Here is a 27,898-nt window from a genome sequence, read left to right as displayed (position 1 = left end):
CGCAGCCAGTGGGAGCCGCGATTGGCTGAACCTGCGGACGCGGCAGGTAAGCAAACTGGCCCGGCCCGCCAGGGTGCTTACCCTGGTGAGCCGCGTGCCAAAGGTTGCCGACCCCTGCTTTAAAGAAAAGACACAACATTTTATAGATCATTTTAAGTTGTCCAATTCACCCTCTGTTATGCCAAAAGACTCCAAAAAATTGAGTTACTAGCCTCTCTCCCTGTTCCTGACCATTTTGAATATAGAAGGAGAGAGAAGACAACCCAATTGATCTTTCCTTTGGTCAGAGAAGAAGAATCTGGTGCGTATACAGCACATGTAGGTGACGGAAAGAGAATGACTTCCTGCCTCAGTTCCTTGGGGAGAGGCTGAAGAGATGGACCCAAGGGAGGAAAAAGAAACCAGACCATTAGCACTCACATAGATCCAAATTAAAAACTAAATGCAACTCAAACTCAAGTGTGAGAGAATGATCACACTTATAAAATATCTACCTGTCAAAGATGTCACTGGTATTGCCTGTCGGATGTACTGGAAATCTCCCTCAAATCAGTGACAACTTTCAAACCAAAAGATTTCAAGTGTGACCACTTAAGGTCCCTGTAGTGGTGTGATTTCCCCCCTCACTGTCAGGTACAGCTGCTGCCTCGGTTTCCCTCTTCTTGCTAGGGTAGCTTAGGCTTCCACCCAAATCAAAGTTACTCCCTTCCCTTCCCAGGTAAATAAAGTTTAAAATCAGAGGGTCCTGTGGCACCTTTAAGACTAACAGAAGTATTGGGAGCATAAGCTTTCGTGGGTAAGAACCTCACTTCTTCAGATGCAAGTCAAGATGACTTGCATCTGAAGAAGTGAGGTTCTTACCCACAAAAGCTTATGCTCCCAATACTTCTGTTAGTCTTAAAGGTGCCACAGGACCCTCTGTTGCTTTTTACAGATTCAAACTAACACGGCTACCCCTCTGATACTTTAAAATCAGAGTTCAACAAAAATATAAAGCCTTCCTCTCAGTGAAGGGCTCACTCTTTTGGTCCAGGACCAACAAGAAGTTTTTATTGCTGGGCTTCTTTCATGGTCCTTTGGAGGAGATCCATGAGCAGCTCCTGTTCTCTCCAGGTTCCTCCCCCCAGCCAAGTCTCTGTCTTTCTTGCCCAAAACATCATTCTTGTGGTACTTTCTTCAGTCCTTTGGCTGTTCTTCTAGGCCTCTTCCCAGACTCTTCCAAACCCCTTCCTGTGGAGAGGAAGAGAGATTCAACAACACATCAGATTTCTCATTGTTCTGAGGCAAGGCTGCCTTTTATATCCCCTTGGCAACCTTCCCACAATGCCTTGCTGTATGTACAGTGCCCAGGGTCCCTCTGGACTACAACCCCTAGAATCCCTCTAATCTGGGCACAGTCCAGTAACAGGAATGTGCTGCTGGACCTGGGACAGGCCTTAAAGCACCAGCACACTCTGATAGAGTCACAAATCCAAATTTATTTGACCAAATGCCAACCGTTGCAACACAGACACATTGTTAGGAGTTTGTTTATTGTTAGTTGGTTAGATATTTAAAATTTCATGTTACAATGATCTGTAATAGACTTGCCAGTCACATTAAACATGCTAACCTCAAAGATGGGAGTCAACGCTGTTGAATATTTTGAGAAGTGTTTTCATAGCAAGTGCTTGGCAAACCTCAAAAAGTTCAGACAAACTACCAGAAGTTTGAATGATTATCCAAGGCTGAACTTGTCCAAAGCTCTTTGTGCTTGACAACTCTGTGACATTAGTCTCTTTCAAGAACTTCCTGTGTTTGGCCAGCCCAAAAATATTGTAAGAATAGCAAGTGCTATACACACTTTTAGTCCCAGCTGAAAGCAATGGCCTGTAACAATTTTTTAAAACAAATAAACAGATTTGTTTGCTTAACCTTAGAAAAGGTTTGAACTCACTTCCATCTGAGTTTTGAGCGAAGATTCTAGTTGGTTCTCATGTGATCCCATCCCTTAGTTATATAATAAAGACGACTATAAGGAGATGAATCTAAAAAGCAGTTTGGAGCCAAGAATACAGGTGTTTCATACAAGGGTATGTGTTCTAAAGAATTTATACTATTGTTACATTGAACTTATATCTTTCTGCATATCATAGATAAACATATCAAGAAAAAAGAGGGATGAAGAGAAAGGAATGAGAAGAGAAAAGACAAAGACACACAAAGAGGGCATAAAAGAGAGGTCTGAGCACTTGGGTTCAGTAGTTTGATCTGTAATCTCCACCCTTAAATTATTAACATCTCTACCTCAGTATCCATCCTTAAAAAGAGGAAGAGATGATAATACCGACTTTCACCACAGGGGACGATGTTAGAGTTAAGTAGCAATTTGTAAGATGGAAAGTAATATTGAGCATTTTATATCTTTGAAAGGCTATGCAAATATTAACTAGTTTGTCTAATTAAACTAATTTCAAAGTACTAAGTAGTATGATGATTATTTTAATAGACCACAAGCTGCCAATAAAAACGTTTCCCCCCACATGTAGAACATGTCATTTGTATAAAACAGAAACTGCCTGCTGTGTTCTTTATGAAAACAACAGCAGCGCTTCAGACAATGCAGCTGAGGGTGGGACTATCAACAGTTATAAATACAACGTTAACAACGTCACTGTATTTCCCTTGACTTCCACACTAGTATCTCTGGGGAAATAAAGGCCCTGTTACTTACTAACTTGAATTCCTGTCATTGTACTTTGGGAATCAATTGCTCTAGACTAAAAACTACTACATATGCCCGAGGTTATCATCTTTGGGGCCATTCACAAGCACTGATGTTTAGCTGAAATAAGTGCATTTTTTCCCCAAGAGTTTTGTAATAAATCAGGGTGAACAACAAGCTGAGTGGTGGCAGAAATCATAGTGGGAATGGGGGAGAATTCCCACAGGAATTTGTATTAAATATAAAAATTTCACTGTACTTTGATCATTGTAATTGTTTTCTTAAGTTTCTCAACTAATCCAAAGTGATGACATGTCAAGCTTTACAAAAGTTCCAGCTCTATCATTTCCTTCCCTCTTCCCCACCCACCTATTTAAAAAAAAAAAAAAAAAAAAAAAGCTGATGAGAGCAAAACCAACAAATGTATACACTAAACCTCCAGTCTGGCTAATACCAGTGGGTGTTTAAGTCTTAGCATTTGCTAAAAAGTTACTCTTTATAGACATAGGTATATTATTGGTATAATTCTGATCTTTTTTCTTCTAGCTTGCCCCTTATTCTGCAAATACCTATTTTTGTTAAGAGAAGGCTACATAGATTTAACTAAATGTTGAATCACGTTACTTTTTTTTGGTCAGGTGGATTTTTGTTGCTCATGAAAGTCTATGATTGAAAGCACTACCAACACCAAGACATTCTGTGGGTAAACAAGGGATGGGCAAATCAGTTCAGACAAAATAACGTCACAACACAGCCAAACAATCTTTGTGAATCCTTTCTGGAATTCCAAAGTTGTCTCAAGCAAGGACTGTTTCTTCCTCATGATTGTCATTCAAAACATTCTAGCAAACATGAACAAACAGGCTGTGACACTGGCAGACCAGGTGCCAGCTCATGCCAAGGGCCCTAGGCCTCACTAAACACTTACAAATGCACAGCTGGAAACCAGTCTTCTTACCTGCATGGTAGTATTATCAAAATAGATATTAGAGTTATAGCAATGTGTTTAGACTTTATGCAATGCTTGTAGGAAGTACATGTAGTAGTCCTACTTACAATATTTGTATCCCATGGTAAAAAGCAATCTTCAAATGTTTGCTCCATAAGTATAAAAATGTTTAAGACTAAATTCCCCCCAGTCAGGGGATAAGTATTACCAAGCGTGAAATATTAGTTCACCCCATGAGATGTTATCTCCTGCTCATCAGGAAGGACTATTGAATCCAAATGGGCCAAGCAAACACTTTGTCACTAGCTCCCCCACCCAAGGAAGAGGTTTCATGCAGGAGTTCTCATCCCATCAGCTGGGATTTTGGGATGAGGGGGATAAAAATCCCTAACAAGGAGAAACTGTATCTTTTATGCTGTTAGGCCTCTGAAGGGCAAAGATACCTAAACATAAGCAGGAGAACACCATCTAGGTTGGCATGGGTCAGCCCTAAACATATAGAGCTGCTTATTATAGAAGCCCCAGGGAGTGGAGAAAAGCCTGCCCAATTTATAGAGACTGGCTGTGTAGAAGAGTTCCTGTCCACCTTTGAGAGGCTCTGTGGGATCCACAAGATCCCAGAGGATAAGTGGGATGTCCGTCCTCTTGATCAGATTAACTAAGAAGGCAAGACAAGTTGTAAATGATATGGAGGAGGGTGATGCGATGGTATATAAGAAATTTAAAGAAAGTGTACTGAAAAGGTTTAAGATCACCCCTGAGTCCTATCGATTGAAGTGTAGAAATCTTAAAATGTTTGATAGTATCACTCGTTTTGAATATGTGCCTAAAATGTGTAATTTTATGAGAAGATGGATAATGGGGGCAGGGGCTGAAGAGGATTATGAAAAACTGTTCGATCTGATGGCCCAAGGAGAAATTGTCATGGGTAGTTACAGATGAGGTGAAGACAGCCATCTGTGACAAAAAAAAAAAAAACCTTCCAAAGCTTTTGAGGCGGAAATTGCTGATGAATATGTTGAGTCAAGGGATAATGGTAGGCCTAAATCCCAGGGAACGGGAAATCCCTCCGGCCCCCAGAGTAAGTGGGAGGAGGGGTCTGGCAATAAACCTACCCCCAACTTTGATAAAAACACCCAAGGGAGCCCAGGTTTTAAAATCCAATTCCCAAGGTAGGGCAGGTTGTGTGCCATCACTGTGAGCCTCCCAGCTATATAAAACCAAATTGTCCAAAACTTAAGGTCACATCATGATCCACACCCACAACCCCCAATGTGAATGCTGCTACCCTGGACCCAGAGACAGCAGAAGGGGAGGTGAAGGACCCAGTGAACTATATTAGGACTGAGTCTTAGGAAAGAAGTGAAGAATTTATTAAGGATGCTAAGGTAAGTGGCATAGATTGTAAGGGCCGGAGGGGGACAGCATCCCAAGTCACTTTGGTCAAGGTAAGTTTGGTAAGAGAGGAAGACAAACTCCCTGGTAAGAGTTTAAATGTATTACCTTTGGCTGAATTTTCTGTAATTGTACCACTGGCTAAGGTCCACCTCAAATGGTAGGATTTTAAGGGAGATGCCATTGTGGGCATCAGAAACGTGTTCCCTCTTGATATTTTAATAGGTAATGATACTTGAACCATGTTAAGCAGGTTAATGGCATTATCCACAGTCAGAAAGAGTATGGCTCTAACTCACCTGCTTTGTCTGTGGAGAGCAGGGAGGGCTGCAGGATGAGGGGAATGCCTGCAGTCCTTTCTAAGCTGAGAGTAGCAGTTTCTGCTCAGAGGAGGGATTTGAATATTCCACTGATTTGCCAGAGCCTGCTTTGAACTTAAGTGGGACTCAGAAAGTTTATTGAGGGTCAATAGGCTGATCTTTCCCTGGACCAAGAGAGGGTTGCAGCTCAGAATAATACCCCAGCTGGGGAAGGGAAGGGTTGATTTGATTTTTTTTTTTTTTTTTTTTTTTTTTTTTTGGGTAGAAGGAAGTCTGTTGTATAGAGAGGGCTCGGGGAAAAAGAGATGTCTTGGTGAGGTTTGCATGCAAGTGATTGTGCCTGATAAGTACAGAACAGAATTGCTGCAGCTAGCCCATGATTGCCCATTTGCTGGACACTTAGGAGTGGAGAGAACGTGTGACAGGTTTAAACAGAATTTCTATTGGCCTCTTGTTTGAGAGAGTAAAAAATTATTATCAGAGTTGTGTCTTGTCAGAAGCTTAAGAGATTAAAGGGACCCTGCAAGGCACCTTTGCAGTCCTTGTCCATCATCAAAGAGGTGTTTTCCAAATTGTGTATAGATATCATAGAACCTCTCACTGGACCTTCCAGGAATGAAAAGAAATATATACTTCTGGTGGATTCTGCTAGCAGGTACCCTGAAGCCACAGCTCTATCTCATATAGAAGCTGAGACTGTGGCTACTGCCCTATTCACCATTTTTAGCACAGTAGGTTTTGGACCGCGGTGCAAATTTCATGTCTGTAGTTTTCAAAAAGTTATGGGAGTTGTATGGAGTCAGGCACGTAAAGGCTGCCCCTATCATCCAGAAACTAATAATCTGGTGGAAAGATTAAATGGTACATTGAAAGCTATGCTGAAGATGTATGTTACCAGGTGAGAGAATGACGGGATGTGTTGCTCCCTTATTTGTTATTAACATATAGCAGAATCTACTGGCATTGCCTCCCTTTGATTTTCTTTATGGGAGACATGTGAGGGGACCCCTACATTTGACTGGAGGCTCTTGGGAGGGTAATACAGAGGAGACAGGACAGCCTGCAGGCAAGTATGACACTATGATGTATTTAGTACAGCAAAACAATGAACGGAGTGAGGTGATCCAAAAGGTTTAGTATGACAGGCATGCTGAGGAAATATCTTTTGACATAGGTGATTTAATATTAGTGTTTATTCCAGTGCTGAAGAACAAAATGCAAGATTGGTGGGAAGGACCTTTAGAGATGATAGAAAGAGTAAATGAGGTCACATATGATGTAAGGAAGCCCCATGGTGGGGGAGCTCTGCAAACAGTACATGTCAACAGATTGAAAGCTTATCAGGAAAGAGAGATGGGAGTGAATATGATTTGTTGTGCTGATGAGGGAACTTGAACTGTCTCCTTAATTGATTTGGTCAGCAAAAGTAAGGAAGAAATTTCTCTGGAGAGCATTGAGATGTGAGAGGGTTTAAACCCCACCCAAAAGCAGATGTTAGCCCTCTTGCAGCATCACGGACATGTATTTTCCAACCAGCCAGGTTTAACTGACAAGACTGTACATTCCATTGAAACTACCTGGCCTCTCTTTACTCCTAGCAAAGCATATCATACTATAGGAGAAATGCAGAAACGAATTCAGGAGGAAGTACAAAGCATGCTGGATATGGGGTGATTACTAAATCGAAAATCCCCTGGGCATCTCCTATTGTGATGGTACCTAAAAGGGATAAAACCATGAGGTTTTGTGTAGATTTCAGGAAGTTAAATGCTATCAACCAACCTCACCCATACCCCATACCCTAAATAGATGACTTGCTGAATATATTGAGGGGTGCAAAATTCATAAGCACCCTGGATTTGACTCAAGGGTGTTGGCAAATGTCCAGGAAAAATCAGCATTTGTAGTGGAATCTGGTTTATGCAAGTTTAAGAATATGCCTTTTTGGATTGATTAATTCAGGGCCTACTTTTCAGAGGCCTGTCAATGAAGTGTTGCAGGGGTTAAATACCTTTGCCAGGGCTTATGTAGATGACTTGACTATCTTTTTGACCCCTGGCAAGACCACTGAAACCATGTGGGAATTGTGATACAGAGCCTTAGAGAATCCAACCTTACTGCCAGGTGTCCATGTGCAAGATGGGGGCTGCAGAGGCATCTTATCTAGGACACAGCATGGGCAGTGGATTTGTTCACCCTCACCCTTTAAAAGTAGAAGCTATTCAGGGTTAGGTTGCCCCACAAACCAAGAAGCAGGTCCAATCCTTTATTGGTCTAGACAATTATTACCGAAGGTTTGCAAAGGGGTTTAGTGATTGTCAAGGCTGGATCCCCACTTTGAACTTTAGGGTACAAATGTAGGGGCCTGCATGAAAACTTCTAAGCTTAACTACCAGCTTAGCTCTGGTTCCGCTGCCACCATTTCCCAATTTTTCCCTCCCTGGGAAGCCCTGAGAAACCTTTCACCAATTCCCTGGTGAGTACAGATCCAAACCCCTTGGATTTTAAAACAAGGAGAAATTAACCATTCCCCCTCCTTCCTCCCACCAACTCCTGGTGAATACAGTTCCAACCCCCCTGGGATCTAAAACAAGGAGAAATTAACCATCCCCCCTCCTTCCTCTCACCAACTCCTGGTGAATCAAGATCCAAACCCCTTGGATCTTAAAACAAGGAAAAATCAATCAGGTTCTTAAAAAGAAGGCTTTTAATTAAAGACAAAAGTAAAAATCATCTCTGTAAAATCAGTATGGAAATTAACCTTACAAGGTAATCAAACTTAAAGAGCTCAGAGAACTCCCCTCTAGTCTTAGGTTCAAAGTACAGCAAACAAAGATAAACACTCTAGTAAAAGGTACATTTACAAGTTGAGAAAAACAAAGGAAAACTAACACGCCTTGCCTGGCTATTTACTTACAAGTTTGAAATAGGAGAGATTTGTTTAGAAAGATGTGGAGAACCTGGATTGATGTCTGGTCCCTCTCAGTCCCGAGAACGAACACACTCCCAAACAAAGAACACAAACAAAAGCCTTCCTCCCCCAAGATTTGAAAGTATCTTGTCCCCTTATTGGTCCTTTAGGTCAGATGCCAGCCAGGTTACCTGAGCTTCTTAACCCTTTACAGGGAAAAGGATTTTGGAGTCTCTGGCCAGGAGGGATTTTATAGTACTGTACACAGGACAGCTGTTACCCTTCCCTTTATAGTTATGACAGTGATATTGTGGCATTCCAGTCTATCTTGCCACCAGGCAAGCTGGACTATTTCATAGATGGTCACTTTACACCAAAAATCACAAGAATATTCAGATTACTCCCAGTCCCAAAGGAGTCAGGCAAAGGACCAGTCACTTATCCCAAGTCAATTGTACTCAGATCTCAAACCAAAGACAATCCTGTAATAAATTAACAAAGGTTTTATTAACTAAGCAAAGAAATGTATTTACAAGGTTAAAACAGGAAACATACACACACAAATGAGTTACAGTCTTAGATTAAAAAAGGTAATATAAGCTTCTATAATAAGCAGCTCTATATGCCCTTTTGGACTGACCCATGCAAAGGAACAATTATTCTTGGCCCTGGGACTCCCTTTCCTGTGCCCCTCACCCTGTGCCTAAAAAGAGGACAGGCTTCTCTACCATCACTCCCCAGGCCCAGCCAGACCACAGTACCCCTCAACCTCCTCTGACTCACAGTCAAGAGGAAGTGGAAAGTATATATGGGTGCCTGCATGGGTCATTATGCCAATAGTAACCGCAGATGGTTTACTCTCTGGGTGGGCATATGTTAGGGTTACCATACGTCCGGATTTTCCCGGACATGTCCGGCTTTTGGGGGCTCAAATCCCCGTCCGGGGGGAAATCCCCAAAAGCCGGGCATGTCCGGGAAAATCGGGAGGGAGGGAGGGCTCGGCCGGGGCCTCTTTGGCCGGGGCCGGTGCGGGGCCGGGCCGGGGTCGCGGCGCGGGGCCGGGCGGGGAGCAGGGGGCGCGGTGCCGGGAGCCGGTCCGGGCCCGAGGGGCTGGGCCGCTGGGGGGTGCGCGGAGCCGGGCCGGGAGCCGGGCTGCGGAGCCGCGGGGGTGCGCCGGGCCGGGAGCCGGTCCGGGGGTACGCCGGACCGGGAGCCGGTCCGGGGCCGCGGGGCCGGGGGGGTGCGCCGGGCCGCGGAGCTGCGGGGGTGCGCCGGGCCGGGGGGTGCGCCGGGCCGCGGGGCCGGGGGGGTGCGCCGGGCCGCGGGGCCGGGGGGGGTGCGCCGGGCCGGGAGCCGGTCCGGGGCCGCGGGGCCGGGGGGGGGGGGCCGCGGGGCCGGGGGGGTGCGCCGGGCCGCGGGGCCGGGTGGGTGCGCCGGGCCGGGAGCCGGGCGGGGCCGCAGGGCCGGGGGGGTGCGCCGGGCCGCGGGGCCGGGGGGGGTGCGCCGGACCGCGGGGCCGGGTGGGTGCGCCGGGCCGGGAGCCGGGCGGGGCCGCAGGGCCGGGGGGGTGCGCCGGGCCGCGGGGCCGGGGGGGGTGCGCCGGGCCGGGAGCCGGGCCGGGGTCGCGGGGCCGGGGGTGTGCCGGGCCGCCGGGGGCCGGCCGGCAGTGCTGGGCGGGCCGGGGGTGGTCGGCCGGGGCTGGCACCCCAGGGCCCGAGCCGACCCAGGCTGGAGCCGCCGGGGGGGCCAGCCTGGGCCCGCACCTCCTCCCCCCCATTACCTGCTTCAGGCTTCCCGCGAATTAAATGTTCGCGGGAAGCAGGGGAGGGGGCGGAGACTTTGGGGAGGGGGAGGGGCTGGGGAGGGGGCGGGGCTGGGGGCGGGGCCGGGGCCCCGTGGAGTGTCCTCCATTTGGAGGCACAAAATATGGTAACCCTAGCATATGTAGTGTACATCTGGTGGAGGAGGAATGTCTGACTGTAGAAGGGAAATAAACATACTGGGTGGGAGTAGCAACAAGCACGAGGCAATCAAAGGACTCCTCCTATGGAAGCCTATTCCAGTACTCAACTACCCTAATAGATAGAAAGATTTTCCTAATATCTAACCTAAATCTTCCTTGTTGCATATTAAACTGATTACTTCTTGTCCTACTTTCAATGAACATGGAGAAAAATTGATCACCATCCTCTTTATAACAGCCCTTAACATATTTGAAAACTGTTATCAGGTCCCCCTCAGTCTTTTTTTCTCAAGACTAAACATATCCAAGTTTTTTTAAAATCTTTCCTCACAGGTCAGGCTTTTAAAACCTTTTATCACTTGTGTTGTTGCCCATACTGTCTCCAGTTTGTCGCCATCTATCCTAAATTGGAGAGAGTCCAGAGGAAAGCAACAAAAAATGGCCGGGCTGCACCATCTTATTCTGAACCCTGTAAACTTAGCTGTGGCTCTATATTTTCTTGCCCAGACAGATCCAGGAAATGGAAATTTCACCACAGAATGTGTTCATATATGAGATTTGTAACTTAAATTGTAGCCCAAGAGAGGTACGGATGTGTACCCAAACCAAATCCTTTAAATTTGTTCATCAGTAGGATAGCAATTAGTTCTCACTTGTGTTTACGCATCTCAATCCTGGCTGATAAACACCCTTATTATTTCACCAACAATGCCCCTTAAGCTAAATTCAGCCAAACTGTAATGTGGATTTGTTATCTTGACAAATGTCCAGTACACTCTAAATTGGTGCCAACAATGAATTTCACTTGGCATCTAATCGAGGTCACAGCTTAGCTTTCCAGAGCTTATTAGATGTACCCATTTTACTAACTAGGCCCCAAACATTTATCCAGAAATCTTCTACCACAATTTTCCAACCTAGGTGCCTAAAAATAGGCACCTAACCCATATTTAGGCATCAGAATAAAAGCGGGCTGAGTTTTACAGGTATTGAGCACTCACAGCTCCTTCTACAGTCAAAGGGAATTCAGAACACTAACCCTGAAAAATCAGAACACTTATTTAAGAAACAATGGCCTTGATTCTCTGATTTCTCTTGGGGTGAGAAGATAGGAAGTGGGTTGCAGCTAAATAATTCAGGGCCACCTAGCCTCTGTATAACTTAGGGCATGTCTACTCTTGCCATTTAAAGCAAAAAAAGTCCCTGTTTTGTGCAAAAATCATGGGAGCGTCTACACTTGCCAATGACTTTTTCCAGTGAAACAAAGAAGTTTCACCGCGAAAAGAAAACCACTGCCACGAGAGGCATACGGCTCTTACCAGTGATGCCTTTGCGATGATGTGCAAGTGAAGACATATTCTTCCTGTTTACACAGCTTTTAGCCTCCGGAGGATATCCCACAGTGCCTAGGTGACCACTCTAGCCAGCAGCTCTGCTGCTCTGTTGCCAGGTAAACAGACACCCACCCTTCCCCCTATAAAGCCCCGGGAACTTTGAAACTCCCCTTCCTGTTTTCTTGGCAAGTGCTCACTTATCTGGCCAGGTGACAATGCCTGTTCCACGGAGCAAACAATCCCCTGCTTGAAGCAATGCCGAGCTATTGGAGCTTATCAGTGTTTGGGGAGAGTAGGCTGTGCACGGACCCAGGATGCCATGCGATCACCCCCCGCCCCTCTTTCCCACAAGACCCATTGTCAAACTGGAGAGAGCTGCACTGTGGGATAGCTGCCCTAGGGCACTGCTCTCATCCCCAATGGATGTGCTGCTAATGTAAACACTCTCTGACACCTGTGGAGATAAGTGAGTCCAGTTCCCTATCTCCAGTGAAACTTACAGCACAAAAACTGCGCAAGTGTAGACATAGCCTTAGTAATGCACAGGAGTGAGGATTGAGCATAATGGAACTCTGTTTCCCCACCCCAAAATATCTTCCTGGCCCTTAAAAGAAGGGGAAGAGGGCTGCTGATGCAGAAGGCAATGGAACTACCTTTGCCAGCTTTCTACCAGTGGAAAGTTCCTCTGTGCGGGGGAAATTCTCCACCAGCTCTCTCTGGTTGCTTTATTGCCTTTTAGTGGAGTTCAAAGTAGTCTTAGTGGAACCCTATGTATGAATTTAGATGCCTAATTTTAGGCACTCACATGTGAAGTGTTTGGCATGCAGTTTTTACATTACTTGACCAAATCCATTCCTGGGTAACTGCAGTGAAGCCAATGGGGTTAAGCTAAGTAAGGATTTGGCCCGCCACATCTAATTTTTGGACAAGAAACCAATTCAACCACTGGTGTAAGTTGAAGCCAATGGGAATTGCATATACGTACACAAGGGTTGAATTTTGGCCAGTATTACAATAAGAGAAAAAGCAAATACAAACCAAACTGAAACAAGTTCCAACATTGACACTGAAATGAATATCAATGAGAAGTTCATGAACCAGATCTGAAACTTCATTCAACACCGGCAATGGTATTGTTTATATTTCCAATTCACTAAGTCAGCAAGTTTGAGTCAAAACTTGCATTCTTTGATCATAGGGCCAGCAGAGACTATAGACAATTCCTCAGGGAGTAAAGTCAGTTCCCTGTGCTGGGATTACTCTCCCTGGCATACCAGAGTCACAACAGTGAACAAACCTATAAAGACTATTAATACCTGCTTTCAAAAAGAAAAAAGAAAGAAAGAAGTTACTGAACAGCTGTTCTCGGAAGGGAGATCAATGCAAATGAAGATGGATTTTGTGGTGGAAGGGACAGGAGCTCAGCACCTTTCCTCTATGAATCTGTCCTGCATAAAATAATAAACTTCACCTCCTTCAGAATGAGCTAGATTTCTCTCAGCAGCCTGATTGGCCCAATTTTTTCACTTTTTTACATTGGTGCAACCCCAGTGCTTTCAAAAGGATTTCACCAGTGCATCTGAGAGCAGAATTTGACCAATTGCCTCCAAAACTGATGTAGATTGTCATGTCTTATCTCATTAATTATGGACCAAACTGTGACTAGCCACCCTAAGGCAGCTGTGCAAAGGAATAGGAAGAAGTAAGGATTTCCCTCCCCGCCTCGCGCAGCCATATTAGACCCACAGTTTAGCTCTATGTGTGGAATGCAGTGCTCCAAATGCTCCCTCTAGGGAGCACGTGGGTGGGGAATGGTCAAAAGTAGGCTACACAATGGCTCCATCCCACTCCCCATAAGCTGACCAGCAGAACTAGTTGGCCATGCAGCGGGAGACCAAGCTACGTACTGAAAACAGATGGTTGCAAAATACACTCTTCCAGTGCAACAAGGGAGCCTGCGACACTATATAGCGGGTTAGCTCTGAGTGACACTGTCTCCTGTTGATCCATCCAGGGTAGCATGCCTAAGCACTGCCCCATACTCAGGGCTGAGCCTTTAGGTTCAATCTAGCCTTAACTTTTTTGAATCACTCACATGAATTTAAAAGTTCTTAGGTCAAATCCTGCCCTCGATGCCATTTGTGCATTCCCAGTGAAGGCAGTTTAATAAAGGTCGTCAAATTCATTCAACTTCCCTTCAATGTCCGAGCCAGAACTTGTCTGGATTTAGTGATGTCGGTGGGGTAGCACAGGTAAAATGGTGGGTGGAACTTTCCCCATGTGTATAGTTATAATACGTCATACATTTGTTACCAGACACAAGCCTATACACCAAATGTTTCCAGTCTTTGGAGAAGTCCAAATCTGGATCCAAATTTATGGCTTAGGCCCATCTCTAATTATATATTGTCCCATAATTGTACCAAATAGCTAGAATTATATTTTGGATTTTTGACATATTATAAAGAAACACGGCTATTAGTACACAAGGGCAAGTGCGACACATATGAAAACAAAAGAAGAGAAAAACTTCCCCAAGGTCCCATTCAAGTCAATCAAGCTTCCTTTGGGTCAAAGTACCTTTTTAAATTTGTAACTGCTTTGCAAACAAACAAAAATATCAGATGTTCGAATTAGTTTAAATATTTTTACATTTCTCAATCTTTGGAGGTTTTTTATTATATGTTTTGGTGTTCAAAATACAACTGATGTCATCAGTATTACTTAAACAACCACAGTCTAGCAAAAGATAACATTGCAATTTTTTTTAAGTATTAATGTCTGGCAAAACATCAAAGTTTGTTTCCTTAATCTAGAGAATCCTTTACTCATGAGTTATTTATTATACCTGGCTTTTCTCCAGAAGTTATGTATCCTACACTGATTTATTTCTTTTAGCTTCGCTGTTTTTAACTGTAAGAGAACGGAACTCGACAACGCCATTTCATGATTAAGGACCCTATTCCGTTCCTCAGGAAGTCAATGTGATGTTCCCATTGACTTCTGGGGGAGCAGAATTGGTCCCTAAATAACCTGAAATCAGAGCCAAGAAAGAGTGGGTTGTTACCACACACACACACATATACGCATACACACACACAAAATGGAGATCAGAGAAATGTTTCCTCTTGGTCATGAAGTAGGAATATTAACCCATTTGAATAAAAATATCTGTTATAGTCCGCATCTGATTGAGGAGATGGAACTAGAATTTGAATGTTGAAGGCAGACAAGCAGCGATGGTCTGGAGTCAGTGATCTGAATTCACTGGTGGCTTAAATAGTGGTGCAAGATACATATTGGGTGTTGATTAGAAGACAGGTTAGGTGGATGAGCGTGATAAAATAGTGTAACTTGGATGTTGTTGATGAGAGCTGCAACCCAGGTTGAATTGACTCTCACAGTGGTAAGCTACGCTAATTTGGGGAAATTCAACCCTGTGCAGAGGGCACAAAGAGCACAAAGCCTATGCACCACTGAAACCCTATTCTCAAGGCTTAAGTGGAACTCAAGTGGTACATGGAAGTTGGTTTGGCCCTCTGAACAGAGGTGAATTTCACCAGTTTTGCACTGAATAAGGAACACGCAGCAATCTTGCGAATATAATTTTGTTCTGCTTACAAAACCTTGCATCTGCATAGTAGTATTATTTAGAAATGTAGGTGCGCATGGTGCTTAGTTTCCTTCTATGCTACTGAAAATAACCACTTGTCATGGGGGAAGAGGAAAGTAGGACATAAAAATTATGCTTAACCCCACCTACAGGAAATCTTCTTAAGAAAACATACTGTACTCAACAATATGTACGTGATGGAAACCAGACATTTATGCTCCTACTGAGCGTAGGAAAAAGAGAGGGAATTTGGTTTCCCAGCTGCACTGTTCCTTTCTGTTCTAAAGGCAAAAAATGTGTGTATTGGTTTTACCTTTGGATAATTGCATTTGCAAGTCCAAAATCTGAGACAAGGTGAAAGCATCATAATTCTTGGAATAGCCACTGGGTAAGGAATGACATTAAAGAACTAGAATATTTTTCTTAAGAGTAAAAGCAAGCACTGGAATAAAATGCTGAGATCAGAATTAGGCCCAATTACACTGGCATAAATTTAGGAATGACTTCACTGAAGTGAATGGGCCAGATTCATTGGTATGTTCTGGTGACACTGAGCAGCCACAAACCCATCTTAACTGCTTTGCCCCACTGGAATGCACTGATGAATCTGGCCCTACCAATTTATGACACTATAAAACTGGTGTAAATGAGATAATAATTGGTCCCAATGTCTTTAGGCATACATCGACCCTGAGATATTTTGGCAAATTAGCTGTTATTATACAAACAATCACACAGGAGAGAAACTTAGAACTACACTCTTAAATATTACGGGATCACCACTTATCTTCTTTGGCCTAATTCTCATGGCTTTTATGCCCTTTGGCATAATGCAAGTATGAAAGATATGCGCATCCCAGACTGCATTCAAGATATTCACAGGAAGGGTCACATCAATCTGAAGGCATTAGGGACCATGTCAGAAAGGATATAACTTGCAAACTCCTTCATTTTATTAATTTACTTAAAATGTTTACCCAGGAAATTCCCATTGAAAAAAGCATTTTGTTTCCATTCTGTAGCCAAGAAAGAGGAAGCAGCAATACACGCTCACGTCATTACAGAAGTCAAACAAATTAATTCATAGGAAGAGAACATGGGTTAATGGGTTATCTTCCTTTCACTTTATTTTTAACATATTAGTGACCAGTTAGTTCATACAGGAGATTAATCAGTATGATTGGAGGAAGTGTCTCAGATAAAATGAGATCCTCTCTGACTCTTCACCTCTATTTGAACCAAATCCACACGGAACCTTTTGATTTTAAAATATTTGCATTTAATAATAATAGTAATACTTTATTATTTTTTCTGTACCGTTTCCAACAGAAATGATCAAAGGCTACTATTGTGGCATTTCTATCCTGGCCAAAAGCAGAGTACTGGAAATTTAACAAGACAGCAGCTAATTTTCATGAGCTTCTACATTTCCAATGGGTTCAAGGTGTTTCAGAAAAGTTTCCTAAGCTTTGGTTGCTTACCCAAAATGAACACAACTTATTAATGTGATTTACTCTGAAAAGTGACTGTGTTACACTGGCACATATTCCCCAGCAGATCTGCTACCTGTTTGTATTCTGAATCATACTTGCTTGACTCAGGAACAAAAACAAGTTTGTACTGCTTTTTACTTATGTGAGTACTGCAGAGCCAATTTAGCTGACAGAAAGTGAGTTGGATTCTATTCTTTCCCGTTCCTATTCATCTTTCCCAGAATTGTATGCAGTGTAGTTGTAGCCATGTCAGTCTCAGGATATTAGAGAGAAAAGGTGGGTGAGGTAATATATTGTATTGGACCAGCTTCTGTTGGTAAGAGAGACAGGTCTGAACAAGAGCTCTGTGGAGCTCGAAAGCTAGTCTCTGTCACCAACAGAAGTTTGTCCAATAGAGGATATTACCTCACCCACCTTGTTTCACCAGAACTGATTACTAAGCTCCAATCAGCTACATTTGGTGTCAGCCTGAGTTCATATCAGGCCCTTGGCTCTGGGCACACTTTATTATTTAAACTACACTTCAGACATAGAAATGTGACTTTACAGCTTTCTCTGTTGCAAAGAGTGCAGAAGAACTGGATGCTGGTAAATAGACGCACACACCCCACCCAGTTTTTTGGGACTGCAGGAAGATTGGGAAATTGGCGAATGGAAGCTGGATGCCCAGAAGTGGACACAGACTGGGAGTGACAGAAGTGATGGAAGATGGGAAACCCTAAACTAAAGGTCTTTTTTCCTTGCAGAGTTTCTGGATCCTGTAAGATGACCTGCTCCTTTAAGAACATGGGAAACTCTAGGTTCCTTTATGTGGAAAGTCCTAGGGAATCGGGGAAATTAATTCACTGAACAGAGAGTCAGTGGCACGAGGAACTCAATTGGACTGGACCCTGGGTTTAGGACTCTGTGAGATTTTCAGAGTCTTTTGGAAGTTCTGTCTCTGGAATTAAAGACACAGGCCTTACCCAGGACAGCGCCCTTGGCTACAGAAGTACAGCCTATCACATATACAGTGACTGAACCCAAGCAAAGCTCTAGGGAGACCCCATGTTTAACAGGGGGTACAAAAGGGGCCTGGCATAATGCAAAAGGAAAGACGGGGCAAGGAAGGGAAAGTTCCCAGGGTAGTATGAGGTTGTTAGGGGTTTTTTGGGGGGGGAGGGGAAGGGAGGAGGAACAGAACACATTAAAAATCACTGCCCTAGGAAGAGCCTAGACTCTGGGAAAAAATGAACAAGGGGAAGTCTAGGGCCTCAGAAATAAGCAAATCAGGAAGCAGTCCCTGTGGTCTAGAATTAAAAGTGGGAAGATAACAGCAAAGTTTGAACTCCCATTTGACTGGAGTAGATATCTCAAATCTGTTGTCATCCTAGGAACCTACGAATGCAAGGGACTTGTATAGCCTGGTAACAGATTCCTGTCAGATCCAGAAGCCTGGTTAGGGAGCATATTTCTGAGCTGATAAATCAAGTGTATTTGGAGCAGCAGGTAGCAGAGATAAAAGGGAAATTGGAGGTTGAGGCCAGCAGACTCCAGAGACTCATTGGAGAGACAGCAATGCCACACAACCTGGCAGAGAAAACTAATAGATGGCAACTAAAGGCATCTAAAGGCCCCAGTGCCGAGAATGCTGTTCCAGAACTGAGAAAAAGTATGTGACCAGAGCACAGAAGCATCCGTGGAGCTGTGCAATAAGGCTGTGAAATCAAGACACAAGCAATTCTGAGATTGGGGTCAGAAGAACCTAGAGACCAACTGGTTCACTGTGTAGATGTTCAAAGAACTGAAAGGCCACCAGTGGAGTGGTTATCAGACAAAACAAACACAGATGTTGAGTGCAGGGTAAATGTGGGAGTGATGACAGTAGCCCCTTCAGCCACCCAACTAACTTCTCCAGTTCTTCACTTGGTTGATCTACAAGAGAAGGTTGCCAAGGCCGACAGAAACTGGGCTGAGGTCCCTCATAACTTTACAATTTACAGAGTCAGTTGACACAGTGCTTCCAAGAGCTGGAAGAAACACATTCCTCAAGGGATTAGGTTTTGGCACAAGCCATGCAGGCAGAGTAAGAACTGTCCTGTTTCAGAGTAAAAAGAGACTTCATTCTGAAGTTGCTGCAGGCACATGAGCTGATTAAGCACCTTTCTGAAATCCTCTTGAGCTCTTTACAGAAAAGAATGCAAAGTTGGAGAGCCTGGAGGATGAGGCAGCTATCTTAAGAAAAACAACTGAGCACTGGGGTACTTCAGAAGACAGGGCCTGTGGTGATAGGCAGACTGACCAACCAAACAGAAGAACCATTGAGTGCCAAATAGAGAACCCCAGGATGATGCACAGAAGAGTTGTGAAGGGAAGAAGCAAGGGCCCCATCTGTAAGCAAGAGTTGGGAGGATGCAAGGGAAAGCCCATCTAGGACACATTTAAGACAGATGTACAGAAAGGAAAATGGGTCTGCCCGAGGAGGGGGGCTGGCTCAGAATAATTATTCAGGAAGTTGCATGGGTGGAAGAGGAACAGATGTGGGGTTTGTTAAGGCTGCAATGGAAATTGCAAGGACAGGGCTGTGAAACTGTGGATTTATCTATCCAGGCAATGGAATGGACCTTATAAGGGACCTATACCTCAAATGCTGCAGATGCATCAGTATCTGAGTAAACTGTGCTCCTGAGGTGAAGGAGATAGCACTGCACTAATTTCATTCTGGTGAAAACCCAGTCTTGATGACTGTAGTGTAAATGAATTGGCCGTCCCCATGCCTTGTGCCTGAGATGCTTCTGCACTGCCTTGCTCTTTATTCTCTCTCTTCTGGACCCTTTCAGACAGACTGCAGACCACCTTTACTAGAGAGGATTTTTTGACACTACACGCCATATTCTTCATAGTGATATTACTATGATATAGTTATAGCATAATTATGACGCATTTTATGCAAGATAAGTCATGTGAGGTGTCATTGGAAAAGTTATGATTTGCTGAATATGATTGTCCTATTTGTATGTATATATCATTTTTGTGTATGAAGTTATGAATATTGACTATGTATCTGTATTTCAAATGTAGTTACCTGGGAAACACCCACTAGACAAGATGCTTTCAGTCTAGATAGCTGGTGAGGAAGGGCCTATTCAGGGCAATGGGTCATTAGAGAGAACAATAGGTCTTAGAAGAAGCTTATTTCCCACCTGGTGAGCCTTCCTGAGAATGTTACAGACAGTCTGTGAGTGATGGCTGCTATGACTCTACAAGGACATGTGACCAGGCCGCATATACTAGACTCCATCTTGGGATGTCAGTATTTTTCCACAAACTGATCTGGGTACCAAGCTTTGGAACAAAGGGTTCCTGCCATATGCAAAAGCTATATAAGGGAGGGAGTGACATCATCTGGTGCTCTTCACTCTCCACACAAGAAGACTCCTAGAAACATCTGAGGAACAAAGACTGAACTGAGGGAAGTGCTGGACCCAGGCTAAAGGGATTTCTAGCCTGTATGAAACACCTGGGGATTCCAAGCTGTAAAGCAAGTGCAGTTTGCCTCTTAAGAATCTGTAGCCTGCTTGTATCATCTCTTAGGGTGAGAATCTGCTAATTCATATCCAATTGATCTAGTATATTAAGCTTAGTTTGTATTTTTTATTTATTTGCTAGGTAATCTGCTTTGATCTTTTGCTATCCCTTATGGGGATATCTTTTGTAGTTAATAAACTTGTTTTTATTTTAATTAAACCAGTGAGCTTTGACTGGAGTGCTTGGGGAAAATCTCTGCTTGGTTACCACAAGTATGCATGGTTCAACTCTCCGTCAATGTGAAGAGAACAAGGTATTAAACCCATATACTGGCCAGATTTGACCAGGGCAGGATGGTACTGCTCAGAGGATCCCAGGCTGGGAAGCTGGTGGTTAGAGAGCCTGTGTGTAACTGCAGCTGTGTGTGTCCCTACCTGTATGAATGCTGGTGAAAGTGCAGGGTGGAAGGCTTTGCAGCTTGTCGCAGCAGTACAGTATGAGAGGGAGCCCAAGCTGTGGGTCAGGGGGCTCAGTGGTACACCAGTTCTAGGTGGCACCTCGTGGGGGGAACTCGTCACAGGGTTGATTCAAACAAAATGAACTGAAAAGTAAAACAAAGTCCCAGAAGTCTGTCCCGGGGCCTGGCTCTTATCTCAGAGCCTGGAGGAGCAAAAGGGTTCCTTCACAGGGTCTTTTTATTAGTTCTTAGAAGGCGCCCAATTCTGGGGTTCCGCTTGCAGCTGCCCTGCTCGAAGCTGAATCCTTTGCAAACTTCCCGGAGTCAGCTCCCTTCAAGAACTGTTTCAGCTCTCTTATAGGGAGCCAACTGCTTGGCTCCTTTAGCAAGTCTGCTCCAGGCTTCAAGTCTCCTACCGGCAGATCCCTCCTTCCATCTGCTCTCTCACAAGTAGACATTCCTGATGCAGAGCATGTCACTGGGGTCTATTAAAGCCTAAATATGACATGAGTCCAGGACTGAAGATTGGTACCTTACTTTGGATTTTGATTACCCCAAAGGAGGTTTAGCCAGAGCACCAAATCACTTTATATCGTCCTATGGTTAAAATGGAGAAATTGCAGTTTATATGTGACTCCCAGATAGATGGCCAGAAGAGAGACCATCCTTCAGAGAGATGCCAGGAAGGAGGTCTGAGAGCACTCAAGGGAAAAGGTAGATATTTAAACAACATCATGTGTCCTGAGCCTAGGGCATGAGAAGGACTTGAGCGAGTCTTTACTGAATCTTCCTGAGCCAGTGAGAACCAGTTGCTCACATTTGTACAAATTGCTTTGAAGGTAATGGTGTTGTACAATGTAACTAAAGCCTACAGGTCTGTCTCATCTTACGCTGGGGTTATGTTCCGCGGTCAGCGCGTAAAGTGAAAACCGCGTATAGTCAAAATTACATTGAGTGTAATGGCAGGCGGAATCGCCCACACTATAGGACCAGTATTTAAATTGGTATTTTTCTCTTTTTTTGTTGTTGTTTTGCTGACCGCGTAAAGCCGAATTCGCGCATGTTAAATGCGCTTAAGATGCGACAGACCTGTACTTTTGCCTGCAGAACCTTTTTTACTGATGCACCTCAGTGAAAGTGCCCAGCTCGGCTGTAGGATCAGATCCTCAGGCATGCCAAAGCAATGCTGGGCACACATGGCAGAGAAAGTATCGGACCTATCTTTGTGCTTCCCTGATCCTGATTCTGGCCCCTGATAAAAGTTAGAGCATCCTCAGGGCTGCTCTAGCTTGTGCTAGCCTATAATAGCCTCTTACTGCTGGACTTCGCTCATACCCTCACTTGCCCTCAGCATGCCTCCCTGGGTTTAGAGACAACTACATTGGTCTTACACCACGCAGAGGGGAACTCCCAGCTGCCTTTAAAGGGTATCTAGTGGAGTAAGGAGCTGCTCCTCAGACTGTATGTTGATTGCAGGGTTAGCAATTAGAGAAAACATCTCTTCATTTGCCTACTGAGAACATTTGCAGTAGAATCAGTGAGACACAATAATCATCCCTCCACCCCCGAAGTACTCTTAAATCCACATTTCAGAGTAGACCCACACTTCTAACATTACAAGGAAAACATTTATCGTGTGCCTACTAAATAAATGACACTCATAATAGAGGAGGGAACAAAGTAACACATTTTTTTTAAAAGACAAAATCCTATCACTTCATAACCACCAAGTAGTAAACAATATTTAATCTATACAAAATATGTTCTGGCAGAAGTGTTATGTACTTGCAACACAAGCTAGTTTTAGAAAAATAATGGAATTCAATGTTTTGAAGCCAGGATCATCTTAGTACTGTCAAAAACAAAGTCATGATTTTGAGCCTCTTTCCAGAGGCCATTTTCTATAAAAAGAGCATCTGGAGTCAGAACTCTTGTTTCTTTTTGGCTGATAGTATGTATTTCTCTGGTACTAAATATAGATATGTGTACAATTCACACATGGAGTTGGAGCCTTTACCATATAAGGGGAGAAGTAGGTGTTAATCTATGACCACTTTTTTTTTTTAACTAGTGGAGACTACGTTGTGTTATAAATCTGTCCAACACCAATAAACAGTACATAAAATTGAAAGGACTAAGTACTGGCCACTGTGTTCCCCTGATGAGCTCCTTAGAGGATCTGCAATGACAATAACTCTAGAATGTCTATGCAGAAGTACAAACGTTCAGAGTCTGATCTTTTAGCAGTATCTTAAGAGATGTTGGCTTTTGAGTTCAAGTAACACTCTCAACAAGGAGCTAAATAAATGCGCCAAGTTTGACAAGGAACAAAAGTTAGAGCTCAGGGCTCCACATACACAGAATCAAAAAAGTGGGATGGGTCTATGGTCCTGATTCAGCAGAGATATTGGGAGCCTCCTGAGAGGTGCTGAACAACCTCAACTCCCACTGAAATGGAGCTCAGGAGATGCTCAGCACTACATGGGAATGGGTCCTAAAGAGGTGACAGACTATCAGGAGTCCTCCTCCAGAATACTGCCCCCTTCCAACGAGTGCATTAGGATAGATACCGAATACATGTATATTGCTAGTATGCTCCAAGACAACTACTGACGTGGTTTCAGCATTACACACAGGTTATCTACATACTCCTGACTGAGACTAATATATCAGGAGTGCATTTTTGAGTGCAATTCATCTGCAGGAATATACATTGCAGAGGAGCCTCCTCAGATGTCTGATTAATAGGAAACTGACTGCCCACATGGAATTTTTACATATTTTAGAGCCCTAACAAAAAAAATTGAGCACACAGGGACATCATGCAGGTTTGTGACTCTTTCTGGGGTTCTGTGAACCAGTGGTTGGATTCTAATCATCCATGTGGTTAAAAACATGGTGGGTGAGGTTATTGGACCAACTTCTGTTGGTAGATGAGACAAGCTTTCAGGTTTCACACATATCTCTTCTTCAGGTTTGGAAAAGGTAACCAGAGTGTCACAGCTAAATACAAGGTGGGACAGATTGTTATTTTGCTCTGACACTCTGGTTACCTTTTCCAGACCTGAAGAAGAGCTCTGTGAAGCTGGAGAGCTTGTCTCTTCCTCCAACAGAAATTGGTCCAATAAAAGGTTACCTGACCCATACAGGGCCGGCACTTCCACTAGGTGACCCTAGGCGGTCACCTAGGGCAGCAGGATTTGGGGGCCAGCATTTTGCCGTCCTCGGCGGAAATTTGGCAGTGGGGGGTCCTTCACTCGCTCCAGGACCTGCCGCAGAAGTGCCCTGAAGATGTGGAGTGGAAGGACCCCCGCCGCCGAATGCTCAGAGGAGGAGCGCTGCCACCTAGGGTGGCAAAAACCCTGGCGCTGCTCCTGCACCCATCCTGTTTCTCTCATATCCTGGGACCAATACAGCTACAACAACACTGCAAACATCCATCTAGGTAGCATTGTCAATCATTAAAGTACATAGTGGGTAATATCTATTAGGGTGTCCTGTGCAATCCTTTTCATTTAAGGTTAAATCCTGCTAATTTACTTGGGTAAGTAATCCCATTAATTATGCAGATCAATCATTAATTCTCCTTCATGGAGAGGAAAGGCACCAGCCATGAGTACGATTGCAGTCCTGAGTCTGAGAAGAGGAGGATATTCCCCATCCATCCCCAACAGACATCCTTAGCAAATAGACTGGCTACTTGGGATTTGTGCTGCATTCCAGGTTTTGTTTGATTTCTGATTTCATTGGGGTGCAATTTTTCAGGAGAATCATTTCAGCTTTATATACTTACATCTATGCTTTCATCTATATGACAGTTCTATTCATGTTAGAGTAAGCTTTCTACAACATTTGAGAAAAGCAAGACTAAGTAAATCATGGTAGCTCAGACACAGGATGTCTGCTAGATTTCACCATTACTTGGTAGGCTCTCCTAAAGTGATTTGTAGGTAGCAAAATAAACAATAGATGGTTGGCTATCACATCCTTGAGCCAGCTCATACTTTTCTCAGTCACAGATACATTCCCAATGGTTCTTTATGACTGACCTTATCTAGACTTCCAGGAAGAAGAAGATCCAATCTCATGCTGCATCTGGAATTCAAAAGTAAACATGGTCACCTTCATTTCTGAAACAAAAACAGATTGCATTTCTGGTTTTTCAATTACTTCCCATCAAAGATATAAGTGTGTACGTCTTCATCCATGTTGTAAATGCAACATTTTAAACAAGACAACTTAAAATTAAAATATATAAAAGTGTGCTGGCTGCTTTGATTTTAAATATCAGGGGAAAAAGAAAAATGAACTTTGTAATGACATATTGAGGACCCAGGCACAAGCTTGACTGTCCGTCTTCCAACATGGAAAGGGGGGGAAGGGAGATTAGTCTCTGCCGCAGCACCAGTCCCCAAACCCTCTTTCCCCTGAATGCGAAGGGCCATCTGCACGTTCAAGTGTTGGCATTCCCCGCCCCCGTCCCATCAGCAAAGTCAAGTGTGCCCATCCTAAAGTTTGTGTAATCTGTAGGCTTCACTTACCTTTGCACAGATCTTCCTCAGTGCCTAGGGACCACCCTGAGGGAGGGAGAGATTCCAGGAGATCAGTTGGTGAGGGATCCCTGCAAACATTGCTCCCTCTGAGTCATGCTGCCAGGGGAGCAGATGCCCAAAGCTCAGGCAAAATCCCTGTGCCTCCAATAGATCCTCCAAGATACAAAGGGGGTTTGTTGAACCCACTGCTTCTTTTGCAGCAGGTGGTGCGTGTGGGAGGGTGGGAGGGGGGGGGGCAGGTCTGTGGCAATCACTGGCCTAAATTATTTGGACAAAATACTGAAAGGTTTTCCTTCACTCAAAGCCCCATTCTATGTTTTCCTTTAAAAGAGGGCAATCTAGTCCACTGTCTTTTTGCTACAACAAATCAAATTAAATGTAGCTACTTTAATGTCATTTTAATTAATTTTAAGAATTTTAAATATTTAAATTGTGATTTTCTTGCTTCATACCGAGGAATTAATTTCTCTGTGTCAGATTTCTTTTAATCTTGGACTATAGGAGAAAATAAAAGCTCTCAGCTATGTTTTAATAACGAATCTGGGATTACTAATAGCTTGATCCTGCAAATCTTTACTCACTCAAATAGTCCTTGAAATCAATAGGACTATCCACTGAATAAGAGTTTGCTAAGTATTTCACTGAAATTTTGATTCAGTCAGTTGTGCAAGATATGAGGGTTGTATTAATTTCTACAGAGGTAGAATGATTTACAATACATAACACTATAATGTTACATTCAGAGACAAAGTATTATTTTTATGCCCACATCCAATTCATTTCGAATGTTTCTTCTCTTTACCTATTCATTGGCTACCTAAGATTTTGGGGCAACAATATGTCTTTCATATTTTTCTTTTTATTTCCCAAGTTTTCCATCCCCTGTAAAAATAGCCAGGAAGAGGAGCAGGGAGGATTGTCCATTGTCCATTTAACAACTCTTGCTGTGTCTATCCTAGGATTTTTTTCACCTAAAATTTCCCAACATTGTTGATTCAGCTCCACTAGTGTTAACAGTTGAAACCTACTGTAGGCAAGGTGCTGGCGGCCAACAGCATTTTAAGTGCTATGCCATGTAATGATGTACACCTCCTCTGAACAGGACTAGACCACATGATGCTTAAAGTACCAGCAGCTGTCTGGAATCCTGGCTGCACTAGCAGATAGGTTGGTAACTTGTTGAACTCCACAAATTTGAGGCACAAACAATGAAGTTTGTTAATTCGCACAATACAGTTAACTTGCAGGGTACAGGACTGGCCAGTGAAAGATGTGATGTAATTCCATTGATTTCAAAGCTTCTATCAAGTTAATACAAATTTACACTGGAGTAAATGAGAGTGGAATTTGGCCTGTGGTGTTATAACTGCAAAATACAAAATTGTGATTTGATCCTGAAAACTGGAGTGAATCCTGTTCAGCTGGGCCATAGGCTGCTCTCATTTACACTGGTACAAATCAGACTTTATTTTACAACTGATATAAAACAAAACAAAAAAGAAAGTGTGAGGGATAAATTAAGAGTTATAGTTACGGGAGAAAAGTTATATAGGTTCAGGCAAGGTTTGAAAACAGATGGATGGGTGAGGTACAGGAAGGTTGATCTAGACAGCAGGAACTACCGGTGAAAAGGCTCTCTAACCCACAGTGGCAAATTTGTTGTGTGAAAGGGCAGAAATGAGACTAGTACTAGATTAGCAGAAGAAGCGGGGAGAGGCGAGGGGGTGGAGAGGGACGCAGAGCAATTAGTCTGAAGCCAGACTATGGAGAGACTTTAAAAACTCAATTTATGTAGTGTTTCCCTGACACATCATAATTTATGTGAAGGCGATGAGCCACTTACGTAAATTACAGTGTTTACACACACATGCTGTGTAGATGACAACAGAATTTGGCCTTCAGCATGATTTAATTGAGATCCTAGAGAAATAAGTACTTATGTTAGAAAAGGATTTTTAAACTGAAGTCTCTTTAACCAAACATGACATTCCTTCCAACTTTCAGAGATTGTTTGTGACTTTTGGAAGAAAACATTGCATAAACCTAAGCTCTATTAATGAGACCCGTGATTCCAGCCCCTATTTGAGAACAGTCTCTAAAGCTGCCTAAACTGGCAAAGAGCTAATCAGATTAGCTGGCTGTAACTTAGTGTAAATCATAATAAAATTGGTTTTAATAAGAACAGCATCATACATAACACCTGTCATCCCACAAAGCGCTTTAAAAAACTATGGCACTAGCCCTGCCACTCCTCTCTCTCAGGCAAACTTCCCATCACTTTAAGCTCTTACTTTCACCAATAGATACCGCTGGGGGAGGGCGAGTTGGATGTGGGGCACGTGACAGCTATTATAGCACACAATACTACACAGCAATTTAGAACCAAAAGTAAAGGCTAAAATATTCAACTGAAAAGGCAGAGTGAATTTCAGCAGAAACTCAAACTGGAATTTGGGCAAACCTCTAGTGGTAACGTGGCCCCTTTTCACTAGTCGAAAGTCTGAGATGGTTTTTAGTAATAAAAAAATCTCACAAAAGAAAATTATTATTGGGCTGACAACATGCTCAGGTCATTCCAAGACACAAATAGGAAGACTGACCAAGAAAGATACATTCGAAGACCCAGAAAAAGGAGTTGTGTGATTATTTTGCCCCATAATCTGGCAGACTAGTTTTTACTGTATTTAATCCTTTAATAT

At 43.5% G+C, this 27,898-nt stretch overlaps 1 long non-coding RNA gene across 1 annotated transcript in view; it reads right to left on the bottom strand.

Annotated features, from left to right (window-relative positions):
- Positions 1-905: 905 nt before the first annotated feature.
- LOC128827728 (uncharacterized) overlaps positions 906-27,898 on the bottom strand; it is a 28,281-nt gene continuing 1,288 nt past the window's right edge. Inside the window, exons 2-3 of the long non-coding RNA XR_008443096.1 lie at positions 24,696-24,741; positions 906-1,230 (exon numbers count right to left, since the gene is read on the bottom strand). This is a non-coding gene — a long non-coding RNA (uncharacterized LOC128827728). The remainder of the gene's footprint in view (positions 1,231-24,695; positions 24,742-27,898) is intronic.

Source organism: Malaclemys terrapin, chromosome 1 (assembly GCF_027887155.1).
Source record: "Malaclemys terrapin pileata isolate rMalTer1 chromosome 1, rMalTer1.hap1, whole genome shotgun sequence".
NCBI lineage: Eukaryota > Metazoa > Chordata > Testudines > Emydidae > Malaclemys > Malaclemys terrapin.
The sequence above is the reverse complement of the archived record's forward strand: the minus strand, read 5'-3'. Positions and strand labels throughout refer to the sequence as shown.